This window comes from Rutidosis leptorrhynchoides, chromosome 11 (assembly GCF_046630445.1).
Source record: "Rutidosis leptorrhynchoides isolate AG116_Rl617_1_P2 chromosome 11, CSIRO_AGI_Rlap_v1, whole genome shotgun sequence".
NCBI lineage: Eukaryota > Viridiplantae > Streptophyta > Magnoliopsida > Asterales > Asteraceae > Rutidosis > Rutidosis leptorrhynchoides.
Genome location: NC_092343.1, coordinates 199,274,760 through 199,293,101, shown reverse-complemented (window position 1 = coordinate 199,293,101; position 18,342 = coordinate 199,274,760).

The window sequence follows — 18,342 nt, the reverse complement described above, 5'->3', positions numbered from 1 at the left end:
TCGACTTTATAAAAGGTTTTAATCACGTTTATTGGTGGAAGGATGATAATAACGAGGTTTAATATCATAGATAGAAAGTGAGTACGAAATGATAATCATCCCTAACTAACATTAATAAATCATGGCAAATAATCAAGCAATTACTCACACATCATGGCAACAAGCATTTCAATCATTAATAAATCACAAACATCAAACAAGAACATTATGATGGATTAATAAAAGAAAAGGATAGATAGTACCGGATAATGTCGGAAGAATAACACTTGTATTACATCATAATGTCCATAGCGTTACAATGCTTGAAAGCTTCTACTACTAACTACATACTAATCTCCTATTGATCACTAGAGAGCTACAATAGAGAGATAATTACATTTCCTAATCTCTGTACTTTTCTCTCTCTAGAAACTAGAGAGAGAAAGTAGAGAGAGAACTAATCTCCTATAGATCACTAGAGAGCGACTATAGAGAGATATTTAGAGAGAGAAGTGACGAATTGGTGTGTGTTTTGGTGTGTTGAAATGAGAAGTGAAGCCCTCCTTTTATAAGCAAAGCTTGAGGGCAAAATTGTAATTTTTGGCCAAAAAACGCCTGGCAGGCCGTATGGAAAGGTGCACTGGCAGGCCGTTTTTCTGAAAAACGCCTGGTGTAACAACCCTGATTTTTTCTGTTACCTTCGTTAACCTTCCGGTAGTTTATTTAACGGCGATTATTTAACTTTTATGTGTTTACGTGTAGTAAATGCGTACTTGACCTTTGGAGGGTTTCATTATTGATATGGGTTGATATTAATTCAAATAAATATTTCGGATAATGAAATACGATAAAAACGATACGATTTTGATAATAGCTTTTTGAGCAACGAAACGCGCGGGTTTATTTTACTAATTAATTTAATTAATTATTAACTTTTTAAAATATTTTATTTATTGGGTTTTTAATAAATTAAGCGATTGGTTGCATTTAACGATCGGATTAGCGTTCCGGGCCTTCGGTACGACTAAATGACACTTAAAACGGACCACGAATACACGGTTTTGCAAAACGAGAGCCCGGGAACCCACCCCATGGGCCAATCGGCCGCCCCATACCCCCTCCCCCCTTAGAAGTTGATTTTTACTACTTGAGGGACTTATTTGTATTTTATGATAATTAAACCATAATATAAATTAGAGGGTAAACCTAAATTTAGCAGAACCCTCACTTATACTCAAAAAAATTCAACTGCCTCTCCCTCCCTCTCCCTCTTTCACGTCGACATCATCACCATCATCATCACCTTCAATTTTTGATCTTTTGATTAAACCTTGAACACGAAAGTTGTAATTCCCGATCTCCTCTACGTGTGTAGTTAATTTAGCGATCAAAGGTATAATTGCATGAACCCTAAATCTTAAAAATCTGATTTTCATGTGAGTTTCATAGTTATGTTGTCAATTGCTCAAGTCTATACGCGTACGTGTTAATTGTAATCGTTATTTTGATTGTTTGATGCGCTAGGGTTTAAAAACGAATTTGTTATTGTTTGATCAGAAAAATTAAGTTTTTCAAATGTTAATTATTATGTTATAATCAGATTCCTTGCGAAACACTATTGAGTTTAGGCTTTGGATTCGCTTGATTTCGTTTCCGTATGATTAAGTTATGTCAGTTTGAATTATCGTTGTGTTTTTGTTGCTTGATCAGAAATCTGGTATTGATAGAAAAGAATTGGCATGTGAGACTTATACCACTAGAAAGATAATTTAAAAACACTCAAGTTAGACTGGGATATCATGTCGTTGGCTTATGTATATCCCGAGATATGCTAGAATTAGTGTAAATGAAGTTTTATACAGCACTTGCATGAAAATAACCTTGTATAATAAAATGTGTTAACTTCTGTCATTAAATCTTTGCATATTTGAAAATTAGACAAAAATTACTTCATCTTTCATTTAGATATCATGGGTTAATTGTATCTAGATCTTTGGATAATCGTATGCGAATGTGACTAACGAAATGGGAATCGAATCTGTAAATTGAACACGGTTTTGTACTTTGTGAATTTTGTATATTGATTGAGCATGTATACTTCTGGAAAATGAAACTTAAAATGATATGTGACTTATTGTTAGTTTATTTCAATCTCTAAAACCTTATGCATTGGGCACAATAGAGCCATGCTTTATGTGAATTCTAATTTGAGCTGAAAAACTGAATGTTTAACTTGCACGAATAAACTGTACGAATTGGCTAAACAGAAGTGGCTATATTTTTTATCTGTGTTACTTTGATTTGTCCTTGAACTATTTCCACTGGTCTTGTATCAATTGCATGTTCCTAACTCCGGTTATAGCCAAAATGAAATCAGTACGCAGTCAGAAACTGACCTGGCAAACCCCAAATGTATCCCTTCTGATTCCTGACTTTTAATTGTCGTATGAGTCCCTGGCCAGACTTTTTGGAATTTATTTTAAGTCTAATTATGATCTGGAGTTTGTCATAATTACTTGAATTTTTTACTATGAGATAATGTGCTAAATATGCTATGTGTTCATGAACTTTGTACATAACGATAAATTGAAATTGTGAAAATGATCATTCATGATCTGAAACGTATTGTTTGACTTAGGTTTGATATGTTAACCAATATTTGACATGAACCTACTGATGTTGACTTTAGTTGACTACTTTGACCAAGTTTGACTTTCAGTTTGACTTCGGTTGACTTTGTTTGACTTGCATGATATAGTTGACTTTTACTTTGAAACGCGTCGAGTCGAGCAATAAGACAACGTACACTATGAAACCACACTTATATAAGATACATATATTGACCAACCTACATACGTATACTTAGGTTATATTACTCGGGTCTAAACCGTACAAGTCATTTGTCTTTCATTCCGAGCTTATTCGAAGGTGAGTCTACAGTTCCACTTTTTACATGTTTTCAGGGATGAGAATACACGCTGTTATATTTACATTTTTAAATACTTTTGTATTGACATGAGTACTACACATATACATACTGAGTTTTTACACAAAGCCTCTAGCTTGAATACTTTTAATACCATCGGTGTAAGCACAATTTAGATGGACGGATCCGTTAGGTTGACAACCTCACCCACTATAAAAATAGTGGTGCATTTATTTTGAACATTAGATACACTCGTACAGGTGTATAACATTTTAGGAGGTAAAGGCGGGTATAGTGGCATCTATACTCGGGTTAATGCTAGTATTCAGGTGCTCGGTGTATGCAGCGATAGAATCTCGTGGGCAGGGAAATTAAACTATTTTTCTGATAACTGTTTTTCAGATACTATACAACGATATTTAAACTATGGTTTATGAGCAAATGAGATAAAACTTGACAGGGTGTTGTCTACAAATGATTGAAATTTGACATGGTAGTGTCAACAAACTTTTGAAACGAGAAACGGTGTTGTCTAAAAACTTTAACGTTAAACTTTGGTGGTCTTTCACTAGTAAACGTTTTCGAAATGTTATTTCTTAAACATGCTGTATTGTTTGCCTAAAACCTGTAGATTCACTCAACATTATAGTTGACCCGTTTTGCGTGTTTTATTCTCAGGTATTAATTGCTTCCGCTGTAGAATATTGCCGTTACGTAGAAGTCAAGACAAGCACTGGAACCAGAGTTAACATTTCGTTAAAGGGATTTGACGGGGTGTTACATTTGGTATTAGAGCCTTGGCTATAGGGAACTAGGATACATTAGTGTGTCTAACCATAGGGCGCATTAGTGAAGTCTAGTCTATAGCTGTGTGTCTTGGATGACTATTATACACCATACCTGCACTATTTGCTTCACAATGCTACATGTAGGGCTACACATTACACCACATACATATATGCCTTATACCATACAACATGGACTTGGACTAAATATACTATATCACGAAACACATACGTACACATGAAGCCAGTTTAACTAGATTAAGTTTACTACGCTATCTTGAACTTATGGAGTGATGTCGAATGGATATGTGAGATAGCGTAATGTAATGACCGGGATTACATCACAGTAACTCATATAGAAGTTCCGACATCACAAAATAAGGAATTGGGAGCGAGTCAAGTAGGTTACTTGGATAAACACCGTTGTGAACACAAACTGTATAACCTTAAATATGAGTAGAGACTTACACTGTGCAAATTAATTGTTAATATAGCTTGTAAGTAACTTGTGATCTTGACCCAACTCATCACTGCTCGGCACTGTCTGTCACCACCAATCACTACTTGTCACTACTAGGACATTACTTGAACACACACGTCATCTCATACCACTACTCAGTATTGTTTATCACTGATAACTACTACTCAACGCTGCCTCTCACTGCTAGTCACGACTGATAATTACTTCTCACTGCTTGTCATTACTAAATACTACTTACTACTATCCCTTACTACTTGCTACTACTCAATACTACTCATTACTGCCTACTACTATTAAGTAATACTCGACACTACCAACACTTCTGCGTTTTAGTAATCGCTAACGTGCATCACAACTCATTTCTGATACGTCTTTAGAAGAGGAATTCCTGATAACCGCCCGCACAATATGCAGTAGATATTGTCCACTCGATTACCAACTTACCTATCATTCAGCCATCCGCCGTCCATGATTTTGTTTTCCAACACGAGCCTACCGACTGAAGACCATTATGCCTTATTTGGTGCATTAGAGTACATGTGCGTATACTTATGATGTGAGCCTGCTATCTAACAACTTATACGTCACTACTATCATCACTGCTTATCACAACCCATCGCTACTTATCGCTAATGCCACCTACTAGTAATACTACCCGTTACCATATCCCTCATCATTTTGTTCCAACATACTATTCTTAAGCGACAATCACTTTCATTATACCCACAAATATTACCAACCAACTTTGAACACATCGACGCGAACTACACTTCATCTGTTCCTGCGAGACACACCTGTCTGGGAGTTTTACCAAACCTTTTCGATTAAATATCAGATTTTGTTTGAGTTACCATTACACCTTGTTCATTTTCTTTTTCCATGAAAATAATCACGTTCTCGCTCATCAACCATAATGTTTATATATGCTGTCAACACCGGTGCTGAGAGAAGCTTTAACGCTAGAGAAACTGGTCACGACGTTTATAAACCTGTACCTTCCGTAGATAACGTGTACTCTATAAAACTATTAAGCTGGGAAGTTTTAACTTAATGGTTAAAACAAACTGGTTATCTGACGATACAACCGAGGCAGCTACGACCAGAAGACTATTCAAATTTCTTTCACCGACGATAATAGTGTACGAGGAAGAGATCAGTACACCGTCATGTTACACTAATTACTCGAAGGTCCAGAAGTACAGGAGATGAGAATGTCTCACAATTCCGGCACATGTGAGTAAAGATGAGCCAACATTTAAGAGACCCGAATATTTCCCAACTATTAGAGATTGTCCTGAGGTTACACGTCCACCCCACCGTGAAGTCGAATTTCGAATTGATTTGGTGCCAGCAGCTGCACCCGTTACACGTACAATATACACATTTGCACCTTTAGAACTACAAGAACTTCCCATAGTGAAGGACATGAGGGTTGTAATGCCCTAAATTGTGACATGTACTAGAAGATCTGTCACATGACCACGACTTCCCAAGTTGGAGCTCCAGTCTTGTTTGATAAGAAGAAGGATGGGTCAATGAGATTGTGTATCGACTACAGAGAATTGAACAAGTTGACAATCAAGAATCGGTATCCGTTACCGAGGATTGATGACTTATTTGATCAAATTCAGGGATCCAGTTATTATTCGAAGATTGATTTGAGATCCGGGTATCACCAATTGAGAAGTCAAAGAAGCTGATGTCCCGAAGACAGCGTTTAGAACACGTTATGGACATTATGAGTTTACAGTGATGTCGTTTGGTTTGACGAACGCACCAGCAGTGTTCATGGACCTCATGAACCGTGTGTGTAAGTCATACCCAGATAAATTTGTTATTGTGTTCATTGATGATATATTGGTGTACTCCAAGAACAGAGAAGAGCACGAGCAGCATCTATGTTCGATATTGACTATGCTTAGAGAAGAGCAGCTGTATGCAAAGTTCTCTAAGTGTGACTTTTAGTTACCAGAAGTACAGTTTTTTGGCCATGTTGTAGGGGCCAATGGAATACAGGTCGATCCAGCAAAGATTGAGTCGGTTAAGAATTGGGAAACTCCAAATACGCCAATGCAGATTAGGCAATTTTTGGGTCTAGCTGGTTACTACAGGAGATTCATTGAAGGATTCTCTAAGATCGCCCGACCATTAACCGCGTTGACTCATAAGGGCAAGAAGTTTGAGTGGTCAGAACCGCAAGAGACTGCATTTCAGTTGTTGAAATAGAAGTTGACAACTGCACCAGTATTGTCTCTACCTGAGGGAAGTGAAGATTTTGTGGTTTATTGTGATGCCTCACGTCAAGGAATGGCTTGCGTGCTTATGCAACGAAACAACGTTATTGCTTATGGATCGCGTCAGTTAAAGATTCACGAGCAAAACTACACTAAGCACGACCTTAGTTAGGAGCTGTTATGTTTGCACTTAAAATGTGGAGACACTACCTGTTTGGAACCAAGTTCACTATCTTCACTGACCATAAGAGTTTACAGCACATATTCGATCAGAAGCAGCTCAACATGAGACAACGACATTGAATGGAACTACTTAACGATTATAACTGGGAACTTCAATACCATCCGGGCAAGGCGAATGTTGTGGCAGATGCCTTGAGCAGAAAAGAGCGAGAGAAACCTCTTAGGGTTAAAGCGCTTAACATAGTTGTCCGTACGAATCTCACATCGTAAATCCGCGAAGCACAACAAGAAGCCATGAAACAAGAAAATGTCGATGTTGAATTTCTCAGAGGAATGGATAAGAAATTTGACATCAAAGAGGACGGAACACGGTACTTTGCTAACCGAATTTGGGTACCAACATTTGGTGGATTGAGAGAACTAGTGTTGGAGGAAGCACACAAGTCGAGATACTCAATTCATCCGGGATCAGATAGGATGTACCAAGATTTGAAGGCATTTTATTGGTGGCCGAACTTGAAAGCTGACATTGCTACTTATGTCGGGAAGTGCTTGACTTGCGCTAAAGTCAAGGCTGAGCATCAAAAGCCATCAGGATTACTGATTCAACCAGAAATTAACCAGTGGAAGTGGGAAGGTATTTCCATGGACTTCATTACGAAACTGCCGAGAATGGCGGGAGGTCACGATACCATTTAGGTTATCGTGGATCATCTCACTAAGTCCGCACACTTCTTACCGATAAGGGAAACTGATAAGATGGAGAAGTTGGCTCAGGTCTACATTAAAAAAGTCGTCTTTAGGCATGGAGTGCCTATATCTATTATATCCGACCGCGATAGCAGATTTACTTCCAGGTTTTGGCAATCATTGCAGAAAGCAATGGGAACCCGTTTAGATATGAGCACAGCATATCACCCCCAGACGGATGGCCTGAGCGAACGAAATATTCAGACTTTTGAGGACATGTTGAGAGCGTGTGTCACTGATTTCGGAAACGAATGGGATAAGTATTTACCACTAGCTGAGTTCTCATACAATAACAGTTACCATGCGAGCATTAAAGTAGCACCATTTGAAGCATTGTATGGAAGGAAGTGTAGATCTCCCGTTTGTTGGAGCGAGTTGGGAGATAGTCAGTTGACAGGTCCTGAGATTATTCAGGAGACAACTGAGAAAGTTCTACAGATTCAGGAACGATTGAGAACGGCTCGAAGTCGTCAAAAGAGTTACGTCGATGTTAGATGGAAGGACATAGAGTTCCAAGTTGGTGACAAGGTTATGCTTAAGGTATCACCTTGGAAGGGTGTTGTACGATTTGGAAAATGAGGTAAACTGAGTCCTAGATATGTTGGACTGTTTGAGCTAACTGAAAATGTCGGACCAGTAGCTTACAAATTGGAACTGCCTTAAGCAATCAGCGGTATTCATGATGTTTTCCATGTATCCAATCTAAAGAAGTGCCTAGCCGATGATAATTTTATTATTCATTTAGAGGAACTACGTATCGACGACAAACTTCATTTTATTGAGGAACCTGTTGAAATCTTGGGCCGTGAGGTCAAACAGTTGAAGCAAAGCAGAATTCCTACCGTTAAAGTTTGGTGGAAAGCGAGAAGAGGACCAGAGTTCATGTGGGAGCGTGAAGACCAGATGAGGCTGAAGTATCCGCAATCGTTTCCCGAGGAAACCACTTCAGCGGACGATTACTAAAATTTCGGGACGAAATTGTCAATAACAGGTGGGTAATGTAACAATCCTGATTTTTTCCGTTACCTTCATTAACCTTCCGTTAGTTTATTTAACGGCGATTATTTAACTTTTATGTGTTTACGTGTATTAAATGCGTACTTGACCTTTGGAGGGTTTCATTATTGATATGGGTTGATATTAATTCAAATAAATATTTCGGATAATGAAATACGATAAAAACGATACGATTTTGATAATAGCTTTTTGAGCAACAAAACGCTCGGGTTTATTTTACTAATTAATTTAATTAATTATTAACTTTTTAAAATATTTAATTTATTGGGTTTTTAATAAATTAAGCGATTGTTTGCATTTAACGATCGGATTAGCGTTTCGGGCCTTCGGTACGACTAAATGACACTTAAAACGGACCACGAATACACGATTTTGCAAAACGAGAGCCCGGGAACCCACCCAATGGGCCAATCGGCCGCCCCATACCCCCTCCCCCCTTAGAAGTTGATTTTTACTACTTGAGGGACTTATTTGTATTTTATGATAATTAAACCCTAATATAAATTAGAGGGTAAACCTAAATTTAGCAGAACCCTCACTTATACTCAAAAAAATTCGACTGCCTCTCCCTCCCTCTCCCACTTTCACATCGACATCATCACCATCATCATCACCTTCAATTTTTGATCTTTTGATTAAACCTTGAACACGAAAGTTGTAATTCCCGATCTCCTCTACGCGTTGGTGTATTTAATTTAGCGATCAAAGGTATAATTGCATGAACTCTAAATCTTAAAAATTTGATTTTCATGTGAGTTTCATAGTTATGTTGTCAATTGCTCAAGTCTATACGCGTACGTGTTAATTGTAATCGTTATTTTGATTGTTTGATGCGCTAGGGTTTAAAAACGAATTTGTTATTGTTTGATCAGAAAAATTAAGTTTTTCAAATGTTAATTATTATGTTATAATCAGATTCCTTGCGAAACACTATTGATTTTAGGCTTTAGATTCGCTTGATTTCGTTTCCGTATGATTAAGTTATGTCAGTTTGAATTATCGTTGTGTTTTTGTTGCTTGATCAAAATCTGGTATTTATAGAAAATGAATTGGAATGTGAGACCTATACCACTAGAAAGTTAATTTAAAAACACTCAAGTTAGACTAGGATATCATGTCGTTGGCTTATGTATATCCCGAGATATGCTAGAATTAGTGTAAATGAAGTTTTATACAGCACTTGCATGAAAATAACCTTGTATAATAAAATGTGTTAACTTCTGTCATTAAAGCTTTGCATATTTGAAAATTAGACAAAAATTACTTCATCTTTCATGTAGATATCATGGGTTAATTGTATCTATATCTTCGGATAATCGTATACGAATGTGACTAACGAAATGGGAATCGAATCTGTAAATTGAACACGGTTTTATACTTTGTGAATTTTGTATATTGAGTGAGCATGTATACTTCTGGAAAATGAAACTTAATATGATATGTGACTTATTGTTAGTTTATGTTAATCTCTGAAACCTTATGCATTGGGCACAATAGAGCCATACTTTATGTGAATTCTGATTTGAGCTGAAAAACTGAATGTTCAACTTGCACGAATAAACTGTACCAATTGGCTAAACAAAAGTGGCTAGATTTTTTATATGTGTTACTTTGATTTGTCCTTGAACTATGGCCACTGGTCTTGTATCAATTGCATGTTCCTAACTCCGGTTATAGCCAAAATGAAATCAGTGCGCAGTCAGAAACTGACCTGCCAACCCCAAATGTATCCCTTCTGATTCCTGACTTTTAATTGTTGTATGAGTCCCTGGCCGGACTTTTTTGAATCGATTTTAAGTCTAATTATGATCTGGAGTTTGTCATAATTACTTGAATTTTGTACTATGAGATAATGTGCTAAATATGCTATGTGTTCATGAACTTTGTACATAACGATAAACTGAAATTGTGAAAATGATCATTCATGACCTGAAACGTATTGTTTGACTTAGGTTTGACATGTTAACCAATATTTGACATGAACCTACTGATGTTGACTTTAGTTGACTACTTTGACCAAGTTTGACTTTCGGTTTGACTTCAGTTGACTTTGTTTGACTTGAATGATATAGTTGACTTTTACTTTGAAACGCGTCGAGTCGGGCAATAAGACAACGTACACTATGAAACCACACTTATATAAGATACATATATTGACAAACCTACATACGTATACTTAGGTTACATTACTCGGGTCTAAACCGTACAAGTCATTTGTCTTTCATTCAGAGCTTATTCGAAGGTGAGTCTACAGTCCCGCTTTTTACATGTTTTCAGGGATGAGAATACATGCTGTTATATTTACATTTTTAAATACTTTGGTATTGACATGAGTACTACACATATGCATACTAAGTTTATACACAAAGCCTCTAGCTTGAATACTTTTAATACCATCGGTGTAAGCACAATTTAGATGGACGGATCCGTTAGGTTGACAACCTCACCCACTATAAAAACAGTGGTGCATTCATTTTGAACATTAGATACACTCGTACAGGTGTATAACATTTTAGGAGGTAAAGGCGGGTATAGTGACATCTATACTCGGGTTAATGCTAGTATTCAGGTGCTCGGTGTATGCAGCGATAGAATCTCGTGGGCAGGGAAATTAAACTATTTTTCTGATAACTGTTTTTCAGATACTATACAACGATATTAAACTATGGTTTATGAGCAAATGAGATAAAACTTGACAGGGTGTTGTCTACAAATGATTGAAATTTGACATGGTAGTGTCAACACACTTTTGAAACGAGAAACGGTGTTGTCTAAAAACTTTAACGTTAAACTTTGGTGGTCTTTCACTAGTAAACGTTTTCGAAATGTTATTTCTTAAACATACTGTATTGTTTACCTAAAACCTGTAGATTCACTCAACATTATTGTTGACCCGTTTTGCGTGTTTTATTCTCAGGTATTAATTGCTTCCGCTGTAGAATATTGCCGTTACGTAGAAGTCACGGCAAGCACTGGGACCAGAGTTAACATTCCGTTAAAGGGATTTGACAGGGTGTTACACCTGGCAGGCCGTTTGGCAAGGTGCACTGGTAGGCCGTATTTGGCAGGCCATATGCATACTGGCAGGGTGGATGGCAGGTGGTATGGCAGGGCGGATTTTGTGCTGGTCAGCCCTGATTCCCTGGATGGTAACTTGATTTCACCATTTTCGCTCTAGAATCCTCGTTTTAGCTCCGTTTTTGACGATTATTGCGCCCACGCGTTCGTAATTAAATATCCTACAACATGAGGTTAAGTAATTAAACTTTTCCAAAAATTATAAAATAAGTTATTTAAATGCGAGTTAATCGTCTTATCCGGTTTTGATCGTTTTTCCTCGTTTTTCATCCGTTTTTAGTGATTCTTGAAACATAGCCTTTGTAATGACTAAAACTACTAAATTAACCAACAAAGTGATTATTTTGGCGATAAAGTTTGGAACTTTATGGTTTTAGGGCTCAATATCGGGGGTAAAAACGTGACTTTTTGGCCGATATCAAATATCCCACACTTAGACTTTGCTTGTCCTCAAGCAAACCTCTCTTTTATTTTGAGTTCAAGGATGCTTCTGAGGTTTCCATTCTATTATTCAAGTGGCTTGTTATTTATTATAAGAGCAAGATCAGACAAACCGTCTACTAAAAGGGGTAGAAACTATCTCTGCAAGCATGAGAGGAGGTTACAAGACATTGGCTTCCTTACACGGGTCACTCAAATCACTCAAGTGTTTGGGGTTCCCTATCAATCTATGAAATGAATTCGCTCATAGCCAGTCATGTTGCAAGTATTGTCATAGGCTTGACTAAGAATCAAATCTCCACCGGTTAGATAAGGACGGCACTGATCTTCTCCCTAATCATTCTTTCAAGAGGAAGAGCGAGTTTAAAGGTTGGTTTACGGAGAAAAATGAAGGTTTTGATACGGCGAAAAGGGTGATTTTCAAATCATTGAAATTTAGAGAGATTCGATAGATTTCGGTTTTATGAGGATATACTTTTTCTGGAAAAGATGATACTCTATTTTTGTTGAAGAGTTCCTTTAGAGGGTGATGATTTTTAGCGAAGACTTTGCTTCTTTTCTGCAATCCTCCTGGGTCACAATCTTCATTTTCTTGGGGATTTATGCTTTTATTTGAAGACTTTTCTCTTCTTTATTTTTGAGACTTTGCTCAACTATACTTTTTTTTATTTTTTTAGCATATCCCATCTTCATAACTTTGTCTATTTCTTCTTGTGCCCAGAGAGAGAAAGGTATTTCACCAAAAATAGGTCTTTTTGACCTATCAAAAACAATCTGGAATTTCGGAATTTTTCGACAAGTGTTTGAAGTACACTTGGTCGATCTATCTCTTTTGAATTTCTAGATTTTGGAAATGAGAAAGGAAAGAGGGTGGAAAGGGTAACGTATTTGATAGTGAATTTAGGGGTGAGTATTTTCTGATTCATCAACTCCTTGACGTGAGTTGGTCGGTTTAAATGTGTAGAGTGGAAACGGAAACGGATGGTTTTTGTCTTCTCTATTCAGAATGATTTCAGAAGGAGTATCGCACCTACACCACGTATGGCGCTTACTAACCATTGGCCTCGAAATGTATATCAAGGTCAAGTTCTAACTCTAAATGCTAACATCGGCACTCTCAATGGAAAATATAGTGAAGCATTAAAAATGAATGCTTATTGGGCCATTTTTAGGGTGCCTCACAACAATTATATTGGGTCGATAATGCCTAGTCATGCAATGCTCTTTTAGAGAATCGGTTCATCCTTAAGAAGATTTATGTCTTAATTTGTCTTAATTTTTGAACAAACACGCTTGATTTTCGAAAGTACTTTTTCAGAAAGTATCATTTAGTCAAAAATTTTGAAAAATTTACGTTTGAGGATAAAGAATCTAAATAGTAGGTATACTCGAAAAGCTTAATAATATTTCAAGTTAAGAACATTTTCCGAGCATCCCCTAACTAATTACGGTGTACTACACCGCTATCCCATACTTAGAGGAACATTGTCCCTAATGTTCATTCTTAGATTTTAGGGACTAAAATCCCAAACTTAGAGTTTGAACGTGTCGGAAAATGTATCTAAGCTCAATATTGGGTTGGAATCCCACACTTAGTGATAACCTTAGGATAGGATATAGTTTAAGGATATAACGAAGCAAACTAAATAAACGAAGATAAATAAATGAATTACACCCCTTAGGTGCGGTTGTGAGCTGAGGATCTGAAGGTAGACTGAGTCGGAACCATTTTTCGAGAAAAGTTATATTTACACCCGTACATATACATATATATATATATACACATACATATACAGGTATGTATATATTTACATATATACACACACATATACCTACAATGTATACATGCACATACATACGTATGCATGCATGCATGCATTTATAACATCTTCTTTACTGCTTATTAATTACCCTCATGCACATAAAATCATATCTTTTTATTATAACCACTTTTCATAACCATAATTCCTAATCTTACTAACCATATACTTTTAAGTTTACGATCTTTAATAATCATCATCATAACTTCCATTATATCTTTTAATCACAATCTCTACCTAATTTAATCAACTTCTTATCAAAGATCATGATCATACCTTAACCCTAATCTTTCATTATTATTTACTAATACACTTTCATATTTTACAACTAATCACATTAATCATAATCATGACCTATGAACTTATTAACATTCACAACCATTACTCTTAATCATTATTATCTCATTAATCATTAACACATTAAATCATAATCTTTAACTTATCAAACTAGTTTTATAGGCATCATAACTTAATAACTTTAATCTTATATTTATTTAACTAACTTATTAATCCTTAAATCATAGACATACTTTTAATCCTATTCATTAATTCATAATCTTTTATTTATCATTAACTAATATCATTCATAACCTAGTATCTTATTATTCATAATCATACATCTTTTATCTTTAACCTTATTACTAACACATCATGCTTCATCATCTTCTTTTTAATAATTAATCATAACACTTGATCATAATCTTTATCATTACTTAACCCTACTACTTATATCAATAACTTAAAGTAAATAAATTAGCATGATTGAACTAGGGTTTTGTGACTACCTTATCAAGATTGGAGACTAAGATTTGATGATGATGATGATACAATGCAGAAACAGAAAATAGCAGCAGCAAGGACAACCCAAAAGGGGTGTTTTTGTTTCTGATTTGTCACAACAGAATGCAGGTACAGCAGCAGGCAGATTTAGCAACAATAATACGTTCAACAAGTGTTTTTCCTGGGCTGTTATGGTTTCGCAAATAACAGCAAATACAGCAACAACTATGCAGCAACAATGGACCACTGTGCAGGCTGTTTTGATCACGAAAAGCAGCAGGATAAACCAGAAAATAAGATGCAGCAACTAGGTCGATTTGTGGGACTGTTTGAGGTGTCAAAACAGAAATTGATCAGCTTCAAAAACAAGCTGCAGAAAGTGGCGATTGAAGGACTGTTTGGAGGGGTTTGTAGTCGTTGCAGGTTGGGGGTTTATGGGAACTTTTTGATCGACAGAAAATTGAGAGAAAGCAGGAGAACAAGTCGACTAAACTATGCAGCAGATTTGGGGTTTAATTTGTGATGAACGTATGGAAAACTTAGGGGTTTATATAGGGTTGTTGGATTTCCTAATCCTACTCAAAAAGCTTGGAGATCAAGGACTCTAATTAGAATTAAACTAGGACTAACAAAGCTTAGAGATTAAGTTTAATATTTCTCTCTTTTTTTTTCCTACAGCCGATTAAATATTGATACATATTATTTATTTTTATTTTTTACGGTTTTAATTATTTATTTATGTATTTTATATATTTATTATTATTATTATTATTATTATTATTAATTATTATTATTATTATTATTATTATTATTAATATTAGGGTTATTTAAATTACATTTTATGTAGTATTTAGACCCTAGCTTTTATAAATTTTTACTAAGTTCATATTAGTTCTTATAAATTTTTAATTCATATAAATGTCATATTTATTTTATGACATATTGTTTATATTATTTATTTAGTATTAGGGTTAGGGTTTAATATTCAATATTAAATGCTATTTTGGGTTTCGTATTTAATGTATAGGGTTAGGTTTAGGGTTTTAATTAATATTAGGGTTTAAGTATTAATTACTTTATCTATTATACCTGGATAACAACCCTAATGCTAATACACAGGATATGACATTGAAACCCTAAGGGCAGTTTGGTAAATTCAGAAGGGAAAAGTGAGGGTTGTCATAGTACCTCCCCATTAATTTAAACTTCGTCCCGAAGTTTCAGTAAGACTTCTCGGATGCATCAACGTTTTAGAAAATACTAGGATATTTCCATTTCATCTGGTCTTCACATCCCCAGGTATACTCGGGGCCTTTTCGTGAATTCCAACGGATCTTAACAACAGGAATAGAGCTTTGTTTCAAACGTTAAATCTCACGATCCATAATTTCTATAGATTTTTCGGTGAAGTGCAATTTATCATCGTTGCGAAGATCATTCAAAGGAATAACAAGTATGTCATCAACATAACACTTTTTAAGATTCGAGATGTGAAATGTATGAATTTTATTTAACAGGAAGTGTTGACTAAAATTTTCCATTCGGTCAACGTTTTGTTAAAACAAAGTTTACATTTAATTATAGTGGGGATCTTCTTGAGTGAGAGTTTATATTGTATGAAATGTCGGCTAAAAGAGCCTAGGTGATTTAGAATATCTAGTCCTGTGGACTTCACCCATGACTAGTTCTCGAAAAATTTATGAATAACGCTAATTTTATAGGATCGACATATATTCCTTCACTATCAACTACATGTTCAAGAAATTGTACGATTCGTAGCCAAAGTTCACACTTGGAAAAACTTGGCATACAGTTGTTCCTTCTTTAAGAGCTCTAGAATCAATTGCAAATGTTGCTCATGCTCTTTCCCGCTCTTGGAGTAGATTAAGATGTCATCAATGAAAACGGTTACGAATTTATCAAGATAAGGTTTGCATGCATGGTTCATAAGATCCATGAATACAGCAGGAGCATTGGTTAAACTTAAAGGCATGACAAGAAACTCATAATGTCCATAACGAGTTCGGAAAGTAGTCTTAGAAACATCAGTTTCCTTGACTCTCTATTGATGATGACCCCGACCTAAGATCAAGCTTCGAATAGATACTTGACCCTTGCAGTTGGTCAATCAGGTCATCAATAAGTAGGAGCGGATAACGATTCTTGATGGTTAGCTTGTTGAGTTCTCAGTAATTAATACACATTCTCAACATGCCACCTTTCTTCTTAATGGAAAGAACGGGTGCTCCTCACGGAGGAAAGCTAGGATGAATGAAACCTTTCTCCAAAAGTTCTTGGAGTTGGCTGGATGATTTTCCTCATTTCAGATGGAGCTAATCGGTATGATACCTATGCAATAGGTACAACACCAGGCGTGGATAATTGACAAGTGAAGAATATATAATATCTAGGGTTGATATTTTTAGTTGACAATATAGTGATAAGGAGTAGGTAATGGTACACAATGGTCCTAAGGTTGATCAAATCTTATTCCTATCATGATCCATTAGGATTTCTGTATGACTTATCATAATATAATTACGTTGATCAAGTGTCATTATATTATTCTGAATCATACTTTTATCACTCCATAAAGTTACTACTATGTCATCTAGTCAATATTCTTCTTCTTCGAGGTGAATGATTCAATGGAAAATGAAAGAAAAGAAAATAACATTATTCATTCATTTAAAAGAAAATAACCAGAGTATTACAGAAACTTAACGAAATCTTCCAAAATGTAAAAGTACTAAATGGTAACATAAAGAACACTATGTAAATGAAAAATTTAAATGTCTAGTGGTTTCCAAAAACTATTCAATGTGCCTCTTCATTCTTCTTCTTATCCGAACATTGATTTTTGAAATGCCCTACTCCTCCGCAGTTATAGCAAGTAGGAACGGTTGCATTTGCCTTTGTAGTTGGAGTTTTTGTTAGAGGAATAACGACTCTACAATTCTTGGCTATGTGACCTACCTTCTTACACTTGGCGCACTTGGCCTTACACCATCCTTCATGATGTCTCTCACATCTTTTGCAATAAGGACGTTTTCCCTTATACAACTTGTTGAATTTTCCCTTATAAAGCTTGTTAAATTTGCTTTTAGAATTTTCTTGCTCCATTCCTTCTCTCTTCCTTTTTGCACCTTCTTTTGTCAAACCCCGTCCTAATCCATCTGGACGAAGTCACCAACATCTGGTCCCATTGCGATGATCGACTCTAAATAATGTCTCTAAAATGAGCAAATGCACAGCGGAAGATTTCTTTCATACCTGAGAATAAACATGCTTTCAAGTGTCAACCAAAAGGTTGGTGAGTACATAGGTTTATCATAAATCAAAAAAATTCATCATTTTGATAGACCACAAGATTTAAATCCTGCATGGTACAAATGGGCCCGAATCCTATACCCACCTATAATGTACATGCGATATCTTTTAAATACAGTACACCTTTCTCGTGTACGAAATCATCTTTCAAAAATCTTAGCAACCGTACACATATCTTGTGCACAAAAATAACATACACATAACCTATATATAAAATCATTCTCTCGATACATAACATTCACTTTTCATTGCTTTCATAGCTTGGCTTTGTAACCGACCTTAACATATAATGCGCATAATAATATCCCCAAAACAGAACATCTCGTCTGTATAATAATCATATAAACTTCGATGTATTAAACACCACTTCCACTAGCCCTTCCGACTAGTGAACATTTTGGGTGGGGGTGTTAAACCCAGTAGCTACCTTTAGGATTCACGTGAATTAGGGCCATACCCGATTCTAATTCTTAGGTTACCAAGCAATAATAATTAGGGAAAAATATTCACAACAATTAGTGGCAATTATCAAGTCCAC